At 38.7% G+C, this 18966-nt stretch overlaps 2 long non-coding RNA genes across 2 annotated transcripts; one reads left to right on the top strand and one right to left on the bottom strand.

The window, feature by feature from the left end:
* Nucleotides 1–5579: 5579 nt before the first annotated feature.
* LOC121390387 lies at nt 5580–6204 on the top strand. Its single transcript, XR_005960202.1, has 2 exons — nt 5580–5919; nt 6027–6204. It is a non-coding gene; the product is annotated as an uncharacterized LOC121390387 (long non-coding RNA).
* LOC121390386 lies at nt 5893–15627 on the bottom strand. Its single transcript, XR_005960201.1, has 3 exons — nt 15440–15627; nt 10767–10883; nt 5893–7469 (listed from the first exon to the last, which is right to left on the bottom strand). It is a non-coding gene; the product is annotated as an uncharacterized LOC121390386 (long non-coding RNA).
* Between the last annotated feature and the right edge of the window lie 3339 nt (nt 15628–18966).

Raw genomic sequence — 18966 nt, 5'->3', positions numbered from 1 at the left:
GAAAACGCAGCCACGTGCAAACCATGTCACCACTGCACGTGCAACATAAACACCGACAGTATAAAAGTGCAGGGTGTTCGCTTGCCTGGCCTCTGTATCTGGCCGACAGTTGACAATCCAGGACATGCCACGTTTCAGTGAACCGCAGAGAAACAATGCCATCGGCCGACTAGACGCAGGCGAATCCAGAACGGCCGTTGCCAGGGCATTCCATGTGTCCCCAAGCACCATCTCCAGACTGTGGGACCGTTACCAGCAACATGGATCAACACGTGACCTCCCTAGATCCGGTCGACCACGGGTCACTACCCCCGGGCAGGACCGCTACATCCGGGTACGCCACCTTCGGGAACGATTGACTACTGCCACCTCCACAGCCGCAGCAATACCAGGTTTGCGCAGGATATCCGACCAGACAGTACGGAACCGCCTACGTGAGGTAGGAATTCGTGCCAGACGTCCAGTTCGAGGTGTCATCTTAACACCACAACACCGTCGACTCCGACTACAGTGGTGCCAGATTCATCGACAATGGCCTCAACTGCGATGGAGACAGGTGTGGTTCAGTGACGAGTCCCGATTTCTGCTCCGACGTCATGATGGAAGAGGTCGCGTGTATAGGCGTCGTGGTAAACGTTATGCGGCAAACTGCGTGCAGGAAGTGGACAGATTCGGCGGGGGTAGTGTCATGGTGTGGGCAGCCATCTCACACACTGGCAGAACTGACCTGGTCCACGTGCAGGGCAACCTGAATGCACAGGGCTACATTGACCAGATCCTCCGGCCACACATCGTTCCAGTTATGGCCAACGCCAACGCAGTGTTCCAACATGACAACGCCAGGCCTCACACAGCACGTCTCACAACGGCTTTCCTACACAACAACAACATTAATGTCCTTCCTTGGCCATCGATATCACCGGATTTGAACCCAATTGAGCATCTATGGGACGAGTTGGACCGACGCCTCCGACAGCGACAACCACAGCCCCAGACCCTGCCCGAGCTGGCAGCAGCCTTGCAGGCCGAGTGGGCCACCATCCCCCGGGACGTCATCTGTACTCTGGTTGCTTCAATGGGCAGGCGGTGCCAGGCAGTTGTCAACACACGCGGAGGCCACACCCGGTATTGACTCCAGATGACCTTGACCTTGGTGGTGTGTCCTATCACTTATTCACAATGGACTAGAGTGAATTGTGAACAATCCTGCAACATTTGGTAATTATCGGACTCACCATTCAATAATTAAATCAATTCTCCAAATGTTATGACAATGTGGTTTTGCGTTTCTTCTTTTGAAGAGTATATGTACAGCCCACATACAGGATAGCACAAAGCATGACCGTTTGATATACCAGTTGTGGTGCACTGGCTGGAACGAGAAATATACCAATGGGCCCACCAACAAGGATCGATCCTAGACTGACTGCGCATCAGGCGAACACTTTAACACTGGGCAACGTATAGGTACTTAAAGAGGAAACCCGCTGATGTCATGTCATGGGTTACGCTTTTAAATTAGAAGGGGTCTTTTTTATCCACCATCTCTGATAGAATATTACATACCATGGCCTTTGTTACATAAGTTGTGGAGCACTAGCTGAAATAGGAAATACCCGAATGGACGAACTGTTGGGGTTTTAAAATGTAACAAAGACGAGTGCTTTATCACTGGGCTACATCCCATCGCTTTTGGTGCCTTTAGGAGTTTGAACAAGTGTGTATATTTAAAACATAAACGAAACATGATATAATTATAACACAATTCATGTTTATTGATAAAACATATTAAACACACATCAAATTTTAATAATTAAAACAAAACCAATGTCAGTATAAGTAAAGGCTGTTTACCATTTGCGCAGTTTTTGTACTCGGGGGACACATTAATAAATAAATAAATAATAATTTTAAATTTATAAATAAATAATAATAATAATAATAAATAAATATAAAAAATAATAAAATAAATAAATAAATAAATAAAAATATAAAAAAAAACCAATATCAGTATAAGTAAAGGCTGTTTACCATTTGTGCAAATTAAATAAATAGATAAATAAATAAATAAATAATAATTTTAAATAAATAAATGAATAATAAGTAAATAAATAGATAAATAAATAAAATAATAATCATAAATAAATTATATGGTTATCAACAGCAGTTTTCATACGAACCGCGCTGTTAAAATAAGTCCACTCCTCGCACAGAGGAAATCGGTGTAATACAAGTTAAAGTGGTTCCCTTGTAATTATTTCATCACACGAGCGACAAAAATATACTAACCGATCAGACCAGTTTTACTTTTTAAAATGAAGACTGTTGTTATGGTCGCATGCTGGTTAGGTCCCACTACACAGATGTCATCTCAAATTGAAACCCATGTTAAATTTCACAACTTCAAATGAAGATTGCCAATAGAACGGGTTCTCGTTGGCACTAACAACATACACCAGTGCGAACATACATTATGTAAGTATTTATTTTCATTCCAAAAATGAGAACATTTCCATCTCAGTTTCTTGCTATATGACCGCATTTGGCTGTAGTACCGGTCCGAACAGGTGGTTCATAAACCGATTCAGTCTGGCTGTTTTTTTGGCGCTATACACCCATGTCCCAAAAGGTCAATGCACAATATTACAAAATAGCAAGGGCAAAATACAGCCAGAAGGCTTACCATTAAACATATATATTGCTTTAATTCTTCCCCAATTCCTAGAAGTGAATATGTGAACCACAACATATTTCACAATTAGGAACTATAGTGGACCGTGATGAATGAACTCTCACCCGGAAGTGATCTGTGTAGTGAGACCTTAGGATATAGTTATGTATCATGAAAAGTCTCGAAGACTTTGTTTCAAGATCTTGTTTCAGAGATATTTGTTTTCCCTGAGATATATTGTCAAGTCTCGAAGACTTTGTTTAAAACACCAGTTTCTAAAGATAGGGCAATGTCCAAAACAAAATATCAGATACAAAACAGAGTATTAAACAAATCACATGAGATGACAGCTGGTCACGTGGTATTGATCAACATTTCAGTTTAAATAACAATAGAATGTCATGAACAAGCGTCTGCAACTAAAGTTAGGAGATGGCCGACTGATTTTGATTAATACAAATGAAATTTTAATAATCATCTACCAATAAAAAGTACTTTTACTCTATAACTGGCACTTTTTACACTACTAAAAAGCACTTTTTACACTACTAGAAAGAGCACTTTTTACACTACTAAAACGAGCACTTTTACACTAACAATGACACTTTTACACTAACAATGACACTTTTACTCTTAATACTGCGACTTTTTTTCTCTAAAAATGGCATTTTTACTATTAAAAAAAATGCACTTGTGCTCTAAAAAGAGCAATTTTACACTAAACAGGGCACTTTGACACTAAAAATGGGACTTTGACACTAAAAAGGGAACTTTTAATCTAAAAAGAGCAATTTTACACTAAACATGATACTTTTACTCTAATACTGCCACTTTTTTGTCTAAAAATGGCACTTTTACATTAAAAAGGGCACTTTTACTTTAACCCCCCCCCCCCCCCCCTTTTTCTAAATAGAGCACTTTTTCACTAAAAATGGCACTTCTATACTAAAAAGAGCACTTTTACACTAAATAGGGCACTTTTACTCTACATACATGTAGGTCACTTTTACACTAACAATATGACACCTTTTACACTAAACATGACACTTTTACACTACAAATGACACTTTTACACTACAAATGACACCTTTACACTAAAAATTACACTTTTACACTAAAGATGACACTTTTACTGTAATACTGCCAATTATTTCTATAAAAATGGCACTTTTACTAAAAATAAAATGTACTTGTACTCTAAAAAGAGCAATTTTACACTAAAAAAGGCATTTTAATCTAAAAAGAGCACATTTACACTAAACAGGGCACCTTGACACTAAAAATGGCACTTTGACACTAAAAAGGGCACTTTTACACTGAACAGTTATGGCACTTTGACACTAAAAATGGCACTTTTACTCTAATACTGCCACTTTTTTCTCTAAAAATTGCACTTTTACATTAAAAAGGGCACTTTTACTATAAAAAAAAAAAAACACTTTTACTCTAAAAAGAGCAATTTAAAACTAAAAATGGCACCTTTTTACTAAAAATATACTATACTAAAAAGAGCACTTTTACACTAAATACAGCACTTTTACTCTAAAAATGGTACTTTTACACCATCCAACAGGCAATACAGCACTTTACACTAAAACAGCACTGGAGCACTCTTACACTCTTACACTAAAAATAGCATGTTTATTCTAAAAAGGGCACATTTACACTAAAAAGAGCACTTTTACACTAAATACAGCACTTTTACTCTAAAAATGGTACTCTTACACTAAAAATAGCATGTTTATACTAAAAAGGGCACATTTACACTAAAAAGAGAACTTTTACACTAAATACAGCACTTTTACTCTAAAAATGGTACTCTTACACTAAAAATAGCATATTTATACTAAAAAGGGCATTTTTACTCTAAAAAAGGCACATTTACACTAAAAAGAGCACTTTTACACTAAAAAAGGCACATTTACACTAAAAAGAGCACTTTTTACACTAAAAATGGCAATTCTATACGAAAAAAAGCACTTTTACTCTAAAAATGGCACTTTAAATCTAAACATGCAGGGCACTTTTACTCTAAAAAGGGCATTTATTCATTTCATCAGGTGGGGTGGGAGTTGTTGTGTTGTACCTTTCTACACACTAGATATGGCCCCATTTCACATTACACTATTGTAGGATATGGGTGTCTACAATGTTGTTTCTGAAACAAAATGTTACAAAACCATTTATAATGTCAAGTCGTGGATGCCTTAAGTTACAAAAAGAACATATTCAAGATATATATAGCGTCTTTTAGTGAACAGGGACAGGAAAGCATGCCATAATTATAGGATATTAAACATGACCCCAGTTTCCAGGTGAATTCGTATCAAGGAAGGAAATGTTTTATTTAACGACGCACTCAACACATTTTATTCACGGTTATATGGCGTTAGACATATGGTTAAGCACCACACAGATATTAAGAGAGGAAACCCGCTGTTGCCACTTCATGGGCTACTCTTTCTGATTAACAGCAAGGGATCTTTTATATGCACCATCCCATAGACAGGACAGCACATACCACAGCCTTTGTTACACCAGTTGTGGAGCACTGGCTGGAATGAGAAATAGTCCAATGGGACCACCGACGGGGATCGATCCTAGACCAACCGCGCATCAAGCAAACGTTTTACCACTGGGCTACGTCCCGCCCGTAGTTCGTATCAGGTTCCCACAGAAAATATATTTTTAAAAATTTGCTTGAAGCAGAAGGTCAGGCCCCGAAACTAGGCTTCCCCTTCTGCACACGTGCCCGAGATAGGTTCCCACAGAAAATATATTTTAAAAAAATTAAAAATTAAAAATTTGCTTGAAGCAGGAGGTCAGGCCCCGAAACTAGGCTTCCCCTTCTGCACACGCGCCCGAGATAGGTTCCCACAGAAAATATATTATTTTAAAAAATAAAAAATTTGCTTGAAGCAGGAGGTCAAGCCCCGAAACTAGGCTTCCCCTTCTGCACACGCGCCCGAGATAGGTTCCCACAGAAAATATATTTTAAAAAAAAATAAAAAATAAAAATTTGCTTGAAGCAGGAGGTCAAGCCCCGAAACTAGGCTTCCCCTTCTGCACACGCGCCCGAGATAGGTTCCCACAGAAAATATATTATAAAAAAAAAAAAATAAAATTTGCTTGAAGCAGGAGGTCAAGCCCCGAAACTAGGCTTCCCCTTCTGCACACGCGCCCGAGATAGGTTCCCACAGAAAATATATTTTAAAAAAAAAAAAATAAAAATTTGCTTGAAGCAGGAGGTCAAGCCCCGAAACTAGGCTTCCCCTTCTGCACACGCGCCCGAGATAGGTTCCCACAGAAAATATATTATAAAAAAAAGAAATTTTTTTTTTGCTTGAAGCAGGAGGTCAAGCCCCGAAACTAGGCTTCCCCTTCTGCACACGCGCCCGAGATAGGTTCCCACAGAAAATATATTTTAAAAAAAATAAAAAATAAAAATTTGCTTGAAGCAGGAGGTCAAGCCCCGAAACTAGGCTTCCCCTTCTGCACACGCGCCCGAGATAGGTTCCCACAGAAAATATATTTTTAAAAAATAAAAAATAAAAATTTGCTTGAAGCAGGAGGTCAAGCCCCGAAACTAGGCTTTTCCCCTTCTGCACACGCGCCCGAGATAGTGTTACTACCAATTCGTCCGCAAATTTTCGAATGCATGTGTTCTATTCATACCCAACTGCATGACAAAAAAAAGAGGAAAAACCCCAAACAAAATAAAACAAAAAGAAAAGAAAGAAAATATAAATGTTTTACACCTAAAAAACCAGGGAATCTGATGCCTCATCACTGACCAAAAGTCACTGACTTCTTGTTGGGCCTGTTAGTACTGTTTCCAAAATGCTTGTTTTGTTATTCTTCGTTCTCGCCCTTCTTGTTTTCTTAACGCTTTTTTTCATGTCACATGATTCCGTTTCTATCATTTGGATATCCCTTGTCATCATATTTATAGTGTCCATGATGGTTTTGTCTTTCCATTTGGTTAATTTTAACATTGTTTGTTTTCGTATTGTTTTTCTCCTCATCATTTCTTCCTGTACATTTCATATTTTTTGTTTCCATTGTTTTGTTGTTCTTTAGTCTCATCTTCCTTGCTTTCTTGACGTTTTTGTTCACTTTACATGTGTTCGTATTGTTTTCATTCTCACCATGTTGGTAAAGCTTTTTTTTATATGGCACATTTTTGTTTTCGTATTGTTTTTGCGGGGTTTCCATCTCATTTTTTGTTGTACATTTCATATTCTTTGTCTCCTCACTGTTTGAGTTAAGTTTGCCATCTCATCCTTGACATTCAACTTCTTTCTTTTGTTCTCGTTTCTTTTTGTATTCTTAATTTTTTGATTTTTCAAGCATACGATATTTGTTGTGATGTTCATCTTTGCACTATTTTTCTTGTCCGTTTTCTGTTTTATTAATGTCTTGTCCCATATCGCTTTTCACATTTTCTTTCATGTATTTTATGAATGATTTGCTTTGCACCATTCTACTGAGACATCGAGATACATCCTTCTGTTTTCTACCACGACCACTGACATGAATATTGGCTGATCGACTAATTCGTTCATGGCCATATTGACATATACTTAACTGTTTTAACAATCTGTTTGAAAAATGTACCGCTAAAAGCGAAACGAGTGTTCATGTTCAATAGATGTTTGGGTCCAAAGTTTCTAATTTATATTCCGGGTTTCCATATATATTTATGGATTAGATTTACATCCAGGAAAGTTTTCAAAAACACAGCGGTGAAATATTAGCTTTATACACACATGGCTGAAGGTTGTTGGTGAAATCTTTTCTGTAAAATAAAATCGACAGAAAGTCTGTACACACAGGTAATGTTTTGACAACAATAAGTATGGATGAATTAATGTTTAATACATCGGCTATTGGGGTCAAACTATATAATATTTAAAATCACTGTTCGGGTGCACTTCTAAGAAAGTAAATTCCTGTTCCTCAAAATACTCAAAAAAAACAATGTATATTTTAAAAAATAATAATAATCTTGAACAAAATAATATTGCTACACCTCCAATTAAATTTTATAATATTTTACTATTTTATTGTCTCAACTTTTTACAAATTACGGATTATTTCTCCCCACCCCTTTAAAAAGATTAAAATAGTGTATATTTCTGCATGCTCTGGATACCCACCCCTCTTCTAGACATCCCGGCCACCCCTCATCTTCTGGATACCTTAGGGATACACTCCCCTCTCATCCTGGACAACCCACCCATCCCACCCTTCTCCCTCTGAATACACACACCTCTACTTTTAGACACCCAACCCATCCTGCAACTCTCCCTCTGGACACTATGCCCACCTCACCCCTCTCCCTCCAAACCAATTGTGCCACTCTCCCCCCAGACCCACCACCAATCTCGATCCTCTCCCTCCAGACCCACCACTAACCTCGCCACTCTTCCTCCAGACCCACCAACCTCGCTACTCTCCCACCAGACCCACCGCCAATCTCACCACTGACCCTCCAGACCCACCACCAACCTCGACCCTCTCCCTCCAGACTCGCCACTCTCCCACCATACCCACCGCCAACCTCACCACTGACCCTCCAGACCCACCGCCAACCTCACCACTCTCCCTTCAGACCCACTGCTAACCACCAGACCCACCGCCAACCTCTCCCCTCTCCCTCCAAACCCACCACCAACCTTGACCCTCTCCCTCCAGACCCATCGCCAACCTCTCCTCACCATACCCACCTTTGACCAGACCTCCCCAAAATCGACCCTCCTCCAGACCCACCGCCAACCTCGACCCTCTCCCTCCAGACCCACCGCCAATCTCGCCACTCTCCCTTCAGACCCACTGCTAACCAGACCAGACCCACCCTCCCCCTCCAGACCAAACCTCTCCCCACCACCAACATTGCCACTCTCCCTCAGACCCAAAACCCGCCACTCTCCCTCCACCCACCGCCAACCTCAACTTTCTTCCTCCAGACCCTCTTGCCACCTCCCAGACCACCACTCTCCCTCGCCAACCACCTCGACTTTCTCCCTCCAGACCCACTGCCAACTTTGACCCTCTCCCTCCAGACCTATCCCCAAAATCGACTCTCTCCCTCCAGACCCACCGCCAACCTCGACCCTCTCCCTCCAGACCCACCGCCAATCTCGCCACTCTCCCTTCAGACCCACTGCTAACCTCCAGACCCACCGCCAACCTCGACCCTCCCCCTCCAGACCCATCGCCAACGTCAACCCTCTCCCTCCAGACCCATCGCCAACCTCGACTTTCTCCCTCCAGACCCACTGCCAACTTTGACCCTCTCCCTCCAGACCCATCCCCAACATCGACTCTCTCCCTCCAGACCCACCGCCAACCTCGACCCTCTCCCTCCAGACCCACCGCCAATCTCGCCACTCTCCCTTCAGACCCACTGCTAACCTCCAGACCCACCGCCAACCTCGACCCTCCCCCTCCAGACCCATCGCCAACGTCAACCCTCTCCCTCCAGACCCACCGCCAACCTCGACTTTCTTCCTCCAGACCCACCACCAACCTTGCCACTCTCCTTCCAGACCCACCACCAACATTGCCACTCTCCCTCCAGACCCATCACCAACCTCGCCACTCTCCCTCCAGACCCACCGCCAACCTCAACTTTCTTCCTCCAGACCCACCACCAACCTTGCCACTCTCCTTCCAGACCCACCACCAACCTTGCCACTATCCCTCCAGACCCACCGCCAACCTCGCCACTCTCCCTTCAGACCCACCACCAACCTCGACACTCTCCCTCCGGACCCACCGCCAACCTCACCACTCTCCCTCCGGACCCACCACCAACCTCGAGCCTCTCCATCCAGACCTCCCCCCGCCCACCTCGACGCCCCTTTCCCCAGACATGCCACGCTTTCTTTGACCCCTACAATCACCAAGATGACATTGAATTTGCAAAAATTGACAATTTAATCGAAAATATTTAAGCATTATATAAGGTACACGGTAAAAACATTGCAATAGTTGAAAATATACTGATGGAAAGAAATAAAGAAATACGTGGAATTGTAGACAAAATTTAATTTATGACTAGCATAGTAATGTCTGTATTTCACCGACCTCTGTGGTGTTGGTTAAGCCATCGGACATAGGGTACGTAGGTACAGAGTTCGCAGCCCGGTACCGGCTCCCACACAGAGCGAATGTGCACGACTCAATGGGTAGGTGTAAGACAACTACACCCTCTTCTCTCTCACTAACCACTAACCAACTAAACCCTTTCCTGGACAGACAGTCCAGATAGCTGAGATGTGTGCTTGAACCTTAATTGTTAAATGGTTAAATTGTGACACTGTGGATCTGGGTTTTGATTCCAATGACTATTTACTGTTACGCAGTATGTGATCCCTTATTTCTGTCCATCAGTTTAATATTATTTTACACCGTCTCAAAAGCTACCGTCATATTCGTAGGCTACAATATTAATAAGAACTGAAGTGCAAACCACAAGGAAAATCCGAGACCCCATACATGTGTATGTATTTGTAATACAAATTTCCATCCCTACTATATAAATGATACTAAGACCGGCACTCGCAAATTCTGTGCAATTTTGACCAAAAACTTCCACAACTTCTGTGATCGACAAAATGCTTTTAGGTATCATGATGATTATTTAATTTGATTACAGAAAAAATAACGTGAACCAAAATTTGTAAATATGCAACATGTTCTACTTTGGTATTTTAAGTCTTCCTCTACACAGGGTTTTGGCAGATAATCAAGTATTTCATCCATAAAACCCTCAAACAAACAAACTAATTGATAAACGGGAAAATCACACCAAAATGACAAGTGCCGGATACCGTATTTGTTGAAGCATCATGTATGCTACTAAATACTTGTAGTTGATCCTAGCGAGAACAAAACAGATTGGGTAGGTCGGCTTTAATTTTATTTTAATTATTTTTGTTTTATTATTTATTTATTTTCATTATCTCTTTTTTTTTTCTTCTTTTTTTTACTACATTCACACCTGGGGTTCAGATAAAATAATAATAATAATAATAATAATAATAACAATGTGGAAAACATTAGTGATTTCCATTATTTATGCACTCACAACATACACAGCACAAGATGAGCAACACATCGATGGCCTGCCTCTGCTGCCAGCAACTGTGTATCGGTGTTGTGGGGCGCAGTGGTGTTGCTGACAGCGAGAAAGTCACGTGCCGACCTGCAATTAGCAACCACTAAACTCAGTCACTATATGTAGACATAGAGAATAATAAACTGGACACGATGTATCTTACAACGACTGATGTATCAAATGTATCTAACGAGCGAAAGTGCGTTAGATACTTTCAGAAACCACGAGTTGTAGGATCAATCCTCTCCAGCGGGCATGAGTACATTAATTTATTTCTTACACACCCTTAAAGACCTAGAAATAGTACACGACACACCATCATCCCATGTTGTTCTTACATGTGAGGTTTGATGGTCCTGTATGCATCTGTAAAGTAAAGTAAAGTTTGTTTTATTTAACGACGCCGCTAGAGCGCATTGATTTTTTATCTTATCATCGGCTATTGGACGTCAAACATATGGTCATTCTGACACTGTTTTTAGAGGAAACCCGCTATCGCCACATAGGCTACTCTTTTTACGACAGGCAGCAAGGGATCTTTTATTTGCACTTCCCACAGGCAGGATAGCACAAACCATGGCCTTTGTTGAACCAGTTATGGATCACTGGTCGGTGCAAGTGGTTTACACCTACCCATTGAGCCTACCAGCCTGTAGACCGATGGCCTGCCACGACGCCACCGAGGCCGGTGTATGTATCTGTATGCAAGATATGGTCGGGACAAGAAAAAGTTAACAGACGGATGGACAATGCCATACCATAACAGGGTTGAAAATTAGCAGTCGCCCGGTTGCCCGTAGCGACCTTTATTGGCTATGGGCGACTATGAATTTCACAAAGGTAGTACGACCACAGATTTTAGAATATGGTGAATATGGTACCAGGTGAAAAATTAACGCACTGAAACTGAATCGAATGTGACAAAACACACCGCTATTGTGCTGGCACGAACTACAGATCTGGTAACAGCCAACATTATAGAACATGTTCTATATTTTGACAACGCCAGACTTACCACACTCAGCCTCAGCTTCTGAGATTTTGGTCCGAGACTTTAAAAAAATATAGCTCAAAACGTATTGCAAACACATCATGTTTTTGGGGGGGGGTTTGGTTTTTTTTTTAAGTTGTCGGATTAATGGACTGGATACGCCATAATTATTTAGTAGACCTACTTTTTGAAATTATTCAATGTATTAATCGTATTTAATTAGCTTATATTATTCTGGGACAAAATCAAATTTTAATATGTACTTTTAACTCACATTAACAATAAAATGTTCCATTACTACATGGATTATTTCAAAAGTCAGTTAACTGGCATGTAGGCCTAAAGACAAAATTCATATTAATTTATTAAACTGTAAACCCACATCATCTGAAATAACGTTTTTGGGGGTAAAACATTCAATGTAAATAAAAACAAAATATATTTATAAAACGGCATAGGATAAATCCAATGTAATATGAACGACAAAATCCGTAATACGAAATCAGGGCCGTATCTCTGCAGAATGCAGAGTCGATTGGGTATTTGGCAAAATAGTGGATGATTCCATGAATCTTTATCTAATGCCTCGTCTTTAGGAGGACAGCCACTCCCAAGGGGATCCTTTACTGGAGAGTTCTCCTTATTGAACCACCTCTCCACAGGTGCACAAAGAAGACAGCTATTCACAGACTAATATACTAAAACACGTGCAGTTCTACCTTTAGTCTTTGTATTGCATTATCAATTAATTCCGAGACAATGCAGGTGAAGCTGCATACCTTGGCTGTTCTAACATTTTTTTTATATCCCTGTATTAAAAATTATATTTACAGGTCGTCAAGTGAGGCAGTGGGTCAGAAAAATTGGAAAATAGGAATTTTTGTTGCCTGAAAATAGAGTTAAAATAGGAATTTTGCCCACAAAATAGGAAGAAAATAGGAATTTTTTATAAAAGTAAATGTCCCAAAATAGAGAATATTGCAGGGGTCAAGTGAGTGAGCCATCTCAAAAAACTAAATATGGAAATAGAAAATCATTAAAAAGATAATAATACAGGAAAATAAGACAATGTGTATATCATAGGAATAAAATAGGCACTTATTTTGTTTTAAGATGGCTTCCCAACACCCCTTATAGCCATCCCGATCCACCACTTTTTATTCAGACAATGCAGTGGTTGAATTTGGTTCTTTGGAGTAAGACTTTTAAAAAGAAACACAATGCAGTACGTATTCCTTTTATGCTATTGAATAATACATGTTACAAGGTCAAATTTTAACTCTGAAATGACAGGGGTGTTGACTGAAAAAAAACCACAACAAGGCATTGCTGACCCAGTGACACCATCAAAAACAGCAGCAATGGCAGTGTGTGTGTGTGTGTGTGTGTGTGTGTGTGTGTGTGTATGTGTGTGTATGTGATTGAATGTGGGTATGGACACTATTTTTTAAATTAGTTTTCTCTTGGTAGATCAACTGGATAATATAGCTGGATTTAGTAGCTGTGTGCTAACTGAATTGGTAGAAATATGTCAAAGAATTATGATACTGCAGGTGTGCACATTTAATAGAATACTTGTTACGGTAAGCAAAGCACAACCTGTAAATGAGCACTGCAGAGTCCTACTTCCTCAGACACCATGCACCAGCATATCAGAGATAACCCTAACAGCTTCAGCCTGACTTCGTACAATATAGACGTGATGAGCATTCAACAAGATCAGATATTACCAAAAAACAGAAACATATCCATAAATTCAGAAATTATAAATAAGAGGACTTTATATTGCATTGTGAAAATTAATAACTGGAAGCCTGTAACCATGCATCCCATCTGCATATTCAGATTTCAATGACTATGCCACAGATATCACAATATGCCTCATAGCAAGTCATCTGGAGCAAATGGTGTGAAGAGTAAAAATATGGTGTGGCTAAAAAAATTTTTTTAAATGAAACTGGTCAAAAGTGCCAAAAAAAAAGGGGAAAAAAAAGGAATTTTCATCAAAAAGAGGGCTAAATAGGGACTCATAAAAAAAATAGGAATAAATAGGAAAAAGTAGGATACTTGACGGCCTGTATTTAATCTGTATCATTTAATGGTAACTTTTAAAGTAACTTTTATTTATACTGGACTATTTTTTTTTTCTCTTTAAATGTGATTTGGGTTGGTATGGGTTTAAAACTTTAATAATATGTTTTCTACTATGAATTTTAACTTTATTCATTATGAAGTTACATGCCAATTCATCGGTTTCCTCGACGCAAATGGACTATATACATGGTTATTATTATATATATATGGTTATTATTCAACAAAGAACATTCTAGTTAAATTGGAGGGCTAGTTGAATTTGAGAAGGGCCAGTAAGATTTTTCTTCAACTGGCCCTGCTGGCGACCATGGTTTTGATGTTAATTTTCAACCCTGCCATAATACAACCCATCATAGATGGGCGTATAAAAAGTCATTTTAATATCAGAGGGTGGGAATTGGTGAACTGTAAAAAAGAGGAAATCTAGAGGGGTCCCAGAAATTCTTCAAATCCTAGGTTAAAATCTGTTCCATCTAACACATTTTGGAGGAAAGGACGATTAAAATGCGAGGAAAGAATGTTTCATGAGAGGAAAACAGCTGATCCGAGGAGAATTCCTACCCCTGAATATAGTATATCAGAAAAACATTATACAAAAAGCCTCAACATTAGGTTGAAAGTATAAGTTAATGACTTCATAGATGTACTAAAATGACGTCCTCAGTTTATAGTTTCTCAAGACACTTGGGTCATGACCTTGGAACAGCCAATCATAAGTCTCAGAAGTGATCTCCAACATATGTTGGAGACGATGTTGATCTACAACGGGTCATCCCATATACGGGTGTGTAAGAAATACAAATACACGTAAGAAATCGAACCCTGCATATAATTATTGATCAATACGAACAAGTAACTAAGGTATATTTATGGTATTTACGTTAAACAGCCATGAGAGTTTATCACTATAATTTATTCAATAATGTTCACAATGTACCAGTGGTTTAACATAAAAGTCGCTGCCATTTTAGGTGTTGACACTGGGAATTCGAAAGCATTAAGGCTTAACATTTTTTAACGTGCCTTAGTTTGTACACAAGAGTAACAGACAGTATAAAATAACACAAAAGCTAGAGAAAATTAATAGCATACGTACATAATAGTCAGCACTTATCCTACATGCTTCCATGCAAACACAGAAACGACGAAACACACAAGTAATGTGTCAGTTATTATATAGGATGGTGTTAACAAAATGTTTTCCAATTTTGGACACATATTGTTATTTTAAAAATTCATTATTTTTATTTGTGTATTGATATTCAAATATATATACATGTACATATACAAATATTTTACAATAATAATTATATATTTTAACAGCAGTATATACAACAGCAGCAAAACGGGAATAAAAGAGGTCTTCATTATTTTAATAGTGTGTTACAGTTTTTATTCCAAAGATTTTCATGAATCATGTTTAACAAGAATCAATGAAAAAAGGTTTAATTTTGATTAGGACTTTAGCTATGGCCCTGGTTTCAAACTTCAAACAGTGGTGATCAACATAATCACCAAATTAGTTCTTAACACCCTGATCAAGTTCTACACAACTTACTACTTTTGGAGGTAGTCGGCACTTCGTCCGCCAAACCAATAGAAGAGGGGTTGGGGCTGAAAATTGAGGTTAGAGTTTTTAATGAAACATAAAATATAGAGCATAAAAAACATACAATTTAAATTATTTGGCATTGTTGATCTGGAGTATGGACGATCATGTGATCCACACCAAATGTTAATTTGAACAAACAACCTCCTCCATTTTTTATACAATTTGTTTCTAGTTAGCAGCGTAGAGATACATGGGGAAAATACATCATGTAAATAGTGTGAAATGTGAATAGTGCAGAAAACAAAACTACCTGTCCCATGAGATATACCACATGTCCTTGTATATTTTGTAACGTTTTTTTTCTCTCTCCGCATTCATCACATGACATGAGTTAGAAATCAGTATCTAGGAGTCGACTAGAAGAATCTTTATTGCATCACAAAATAAGATTGTGAACTTATCAATAAAATCTTCAATGTAGTCAGTGAGTCATAAATCTTAGTAAAACCCCCAAAACAAAACAAAACCACACAATCAAATGACAACAATCAACTGATGAATATTATGTTCAATAAGATGAACACTAGTACTCTCGGCATTGATGAATGGAGGTCAAAAGTTGTTGGTGTAGGTTGTGATGGTGCGAATATATTATATCTGATGTGTTAATACATATTAAATTGCATGCACTACTGAAGCAGTTTAAACACACACAATGGCATACATTGATTGCCGCAACTGACCAAATATGAATTATACATGCAAAATATTGACCATGAAATATGTAAATAAACACATGATTGTATGCCTTTATACTAAAAATAAGCCTAAAAGCAGAAAAATATAGGTTGTCAAATAAGAGAAATAACTACATACAATTGATCAGACAGAACATTAATATTGTACCAACAATAACTTCAGCTCCATATTATTCCAAAGATCATAACAAGTTCACACCATAGACTTCTAAACATGTTTTCATGATGTGGTTATATTAATAAACACAAGTTTATGCTTCGTCGGAAAGTTATAAAAATTAAATTATTTGGCAGGTAATTGATGTGGGTTTTTTACTGGATGTCACATGTTATTGTTTTCAATAGGTGCTGGCATTGACAACTTCTAATCTATGGTGCGAAATTGTCAGTCTATGTTACCCTAATTAAATTATTTTGCTGTCTACTTTCAATCTTGCTGATTCAACTATTTATACAGATGGAAGTATGATGTATGTAGGTCTTTTGCCGTTTACATTTGCTACTCTGCCAATTACTTCCGAATTCTACTGAAATCACTGCATGTTTTTTTATTGATTAAGAAGGGTTGTTTTGTGAGAAAATACTTATGTAAATATACGCCGCCACTGGCCCTTTTCTAGTCCAGCAGATGACAGCAATTGACCAATGACAGCGCGCTACATAAAGCCATGGCTTGCCATAAGAAGTATCGCGATTGATCTGTTGTGTTATGGCATTTTAACGCATGCTTTATTGGTAGTTACCGAAATATCAACTTCCGACATTGGGACATAATCAACAAGATCGTGTTCACGCTGAATAAATGCGAAAAATTTGCGATATTTACCATAGTTGTGTTAACCAGCCGGCACATTTTTACCATTACATTAACTTGGAGTTAAGGCTTCAAATGCTTAATAAGCCTTGGTTTCTGTCTACATATATATTGCATGTGTCAGTCTTATTGTTGGATACCGGCACTTAAACAAGCACACAATAGCAGTGAAGTGAGAACAGACGGTTAATTGCATTATATTAACAATTTTTTTCAGAAAAAAAGAAGAAGAGAAAAACCCTCCACCACCCCAAACAAACCAACCATAAGTTTGATTAGTACTATGGCCCTGGGGCCAAATTCACAAACCTCTCTTAGGCTCTGTTAGACAACAAAGCATCCTCTTTGGAAGTCTTTTAGCATTGCACTGCGAGATGGCAAAGTTGCGAGAGTTTAGTGAATTAGGCCCCTGGTTTCAAACTTTATAGACGTGATCAACATAATCACCAAATTAGTTTCTAAAGTAGCGACTCAACTTACTTTCCTCTTCTATGGCTGGCAGACGTGCGACTCTCTCAGGCAGGCCATCCATGTGTTGAGCTTTCTCTAAGGAGTTCAATTGCCTGAAAAATTAAATTACAGACTTGATATTCGGGCAAATGCACTAACCTTAAACATGAGACCTTTTTTAGTTTTTACCATGTATTTCCATCATTCTACCCCCAAAATTAGTTGTAATCCATGTAAAAATGTATAGTGATTCGTTTCGAACCCTATATAGCTGTTTGGTAGTAATACTAATATGAATAAATGTTGTTATCCAGATTCGCACATTTTCGTTTAATTCGGGCAAAAGCCCCTTGCCCTCCCCCTCACCACAAATGGTAGCCTGTACGCCTATGGCGAATACGATACTGTGTACAAGTGTGTATGTCAAATCTGTTTGTGTAAATCAAATCACTGATACAAACTATAATACAATATATAATCAATTTGGTGTGAGAATATAATATTCTATGGATCTCTGATCTGAAATAAAATGTTTCATTATTACTGTTGATCTTGATATATACATGTAAATTCAACATCCTCAGTGCTCTACAAAGCGAGTAAAATACTCGCCATGGTGACTAAAAAAATTCCCTGGCGTCTAAAAAATAAAATCACATTCGCCAGTTGGCGACTGTCCAATAATATTACTTTAATCTGTAAAAAAAACTGGACATCGGAAAATACAGTGGACTAGTATCAGTTTATCTTCTATAAAACGTCTTTTCTATCGGTAATTTGTTTGAAAAATAAAAGTTTGAGACAAATTATATCGGACTATGACCAACAACTTTCCAGTATTCAAGAGTAAACATGTCAAAGGGACAGACCCTAGTTTCAGCCCATGAAAATTAACACTACGGTCTCACTACACAGATGTCATCTGCCATTGAAACCCATGTTAAACTGCCCAACTTCAAGCAAAGATTGCCCATAGAACGGGTTCTCGTTGGCACTAACAACATACACCATTGCGAACATACATTATATAAGCATTTATTTTGACTCCAAAATTGTGAACATTTCCGTCTCAGTTTTTTGCTATATGACCGCATCTGGCTGTAGTACCGGTCCGAACAGGTGGTTCATTAACCGATTCACTCCGGCTGTCACTTGCACTATATACCCATGTCCCAAAAGGTCGATGCACAATATTACAAAATAACATGGGCAAAATACAGCCAGAAGGCTTACCATTAAACATACATATTGTTTTAATTCTTCACCATTTCCTAGAAGTGAATATGTGAACCATAACATGTGTCACAATTAGGAACTATAGTGGACCGTGATCAATGAACTCTCACCCGGAAGTCATTTGTGTAGTGAAACCTAAGTTTAGTTAATCTACAAACGTGTAACACATTTGAATAAAGTTACAATTGACGTTGAAATGGTGAAATACCCTCTAAAATAGACTAAAACTCGACTCCATAACTGTTATCTCTCAGACGCACGTGCGTTTTTAAAAA

This window comes from Gigantopelta aegis, chromosome 15 (assembly GCF_016097555.1).
Source record: "Gigantopelta aegis isolate Gae_Host chromosome 15, Gae_host_genome, whole genome shotgun sequence".
NCBI classification, from domain to species: domain Eukaryota; kingdom Metazoa; phylum Mollusca; class Gastropoda; order Neomphalida; family Peltospiridae; genus Gigantopelta; species Gigantopelta aegis.
The sequence above is the reverse complement of the archived record's forward strand: the minus strand, read 5'-3'. Positions and strand labels throughout refer to the sequence as shown.